This window comes from Galeopterus variegatus, unplaced genomic scaffold, assembly GCF_000696425.1.
Source record: "Galeopterus variegatus unplaced genomic scaffold, G_variegatus-3.0.2 Scaffold23264, whole genome shotgun sequence".
In the NCBI taxonomy this organism is placed as follows: Eukaryota; Metazoa; Chordata; class Mammalia; order Dermoptera; family Cynocephalidae; genus Galeopterus; species Galeopterus variegatus.
This window is the reverse complement of record NW_007749375.1, coordinates 2,947-5,297: the sequence shown is the minus strand read 5'-3', so window position 1 is coordinate 5,297 and position 2,351 is coordinate 2,947. Positions and strand designations below refer to the sequence as shown.

The following is a 2,351-nucleotide window of genomic DNA, read 5'->3' as shown; positions in this document are numbered from 1 at the left end:
ATAATTTTTAAAATTATCTAGTTTTTAGCTGTGGCTGGTTTTTTGTCTGTTATTTTCTCTGTCACATCCCCAACTTATAGAACAGTGGCACACATTTAACATTCAATAATTATTTCTTACTGAATGCCTCTTATCCACGTGGCCTCCTCAGACTAAAATAATTTTCCTCTCCTTTATCTACTTACTGAAATCTAACTAAAATACAATCTCATTTGTAAAACCTTGTCTATTTATCGAAGACTATACTCCTTACTCTGAATCACAACAAGCATTTATTTGTACCCCTATTATAGAAAAATAAAGAAATGAGTGATTGAGATTATCATTCAAAAAAATGTTGAAAATTATTTATTCAAATGAAGCAAAATAAGAGGCTTCCAGATAATATGTGGCTATGTGTTCCCACTCTAAACTTATCCTCCAAACACATAAATAGCAGTAATAAATTTTTTTAAACAGATTTTTTAAATTTTTAACTGTTAAAATTCTGCTAAGATTTTTTTATTCTAGGCTAGCCTATGATAGACTAGATAATTAAAGGCATAATTTAAAGTATGATAATTATCTCTGTGGTGCTTAATGAAGAACATAATCCTCACCCTAAAATTCTGTATTCCATTAAACTATCAAACAACAGTAAGAAGAAAATAGAGATATTTTCAAAAATGTAAGAGATGTTCAACTCCACAATTAAGATAACGTTATGACTAACACATAAGAGAAGCTGTGAAAACTAATAATTTCAAAACTAAAAAGTGCTTTTTTTCATTTTTATAAATAAATGTTAAACTTACTTTCTTCATACTGCTATCTGACCAACTCTCCATCCAAATCACCTGGCATTTTTTATGCAAAGCTGGATTACTCTCACAGTTTATTACGAAGTTTAAGTTTGATGAATCCATTATCAATACAATATGCAAGTTTTGTTGAATTCCTAAAATATATATAAGAAAATTAAAATAATGGAAAACTACAAAATAATAATGGAGTCAGGAAATCTATATATGGTCTGGTTTGAGATTAAAATTTTCTGAACTGGAATAATAGGAGCTGTTTAACAAAAAGAGCAAGCTATGAAACAATATTAGATATAAGTTTTATTTTAGTTAAAAAATACTTGTAAGTGTGTGTGTGCACACTGAGAAAAAAGATTAAGAAGAGTATTTACTAAGGATATAAGTATAATATGGTCTGGTGGCATGATTATTGCCTTAATTTTTACTTATTTCAATTTTAGATTTCTAAATGCACATAAAACTTTCTGTGTTAATAAAAGTTTATTTAGTTAAAAAAAAACCTATAAAGTCTGTAACAATTTAAGTAATCCAATAATTCTCTAAGATAGGAGGTACTAAAGTGGCACTAATTTTGCCACATGAAAATAAGAAAAGTAAGGTAAATATTCCAAAGAACATCACCACACCTTCATCATTCCCCTTTGCTAAAATGTTTTTATTCTAGGCTACCTATATGTTACTGTCTAAAAGCTCCAGAGAAAAGAAAAAGTCACAAATTACCAAATGGACCCAAGAATTAAGGTACTTTTGCAATCTAATCAGAAAATAAAGTAAATTTAATGGTATTTATTTCACATAAACCAGAGTTTGAACTAATTAATGAATTCTATGTCTCTTACTATATGTGAAGTAATTGAAGACTGGTCCAAAAAAACCATCCTGTGAAGCTTGATCTTTAAGAGGCAATAGCAAGGGCTCTAATTCTTCCACAGTATAGAGTCCAGGAACTTCACCTACAGAAAAATATTTCATTTCTTTTTAATTTTGGCTGCATTACACTAACTAAAAACACATTTTAAATACACAATGCTTTTTAAATTGTTGCATTAAATAACATTCCCTTATTCAATCTTTCTTTCCAAAAATACACAAACCCTATCATGCTACATGACTCACAAATCTATATCTACAGCCTTCATTTAATAAACTTAAACTCCTAAAGAAGCCATTCAAGACCATTCGTAATCTAGCCATCTATATGCCTTTACAGGTTCTTTGTCCACCCTCCCCATAAGACCTTGTAGCCTCGATGAACTTCTTTGTGTTCCATAAACATTAAAAAAAGTTCTTCCTGGAATGTACATCCACAATCCTCCTCTGCTCCTATATTTCCAATAAATTACTGTTTATTCTTCGAGACACTATACCCAGGAGCCTTTCCTGACTACCCATATGCTAAGTAAAGCATTCTTTTCTCTTTCACATACTATTCAAACACTTATCACATCATTTAATAATGAATTAATTACTTCCCTTTCCTGCCCAATTAGACTCTGAATTCCCAAAGAACAAATATTTGAAGACATTCAATACTTAACCCCAGGACATCCT

General features: G+C 29.9%; 1 long non-coding RNA gene across 1 annotated transcript in view; it reads right to left on the bottom strand.

Annotated features, from left to right (window-relative positions):
* LOC103583463 overlaps positions 1–1,734 on the bottom strand; it is a 7,050-nt gene extending 5,316 nt beyond the window's left edge. Inside the window, exons 1-2 of the long non-coding RNA XR_549859.1 lie at positions 1,640–1,734; positions 795–937 (exon numbers count right to left, since the gene is read on the bottom strand). This is a non-coding gene — a long non-coding RNA (uncharacterized LOC103583463). The remainder of the gene's footprint in view (positions 1–794; positions 938–1,639) is intronic.
* Positions 1,735–2,351: the final 617 nt, after the last annotated feature.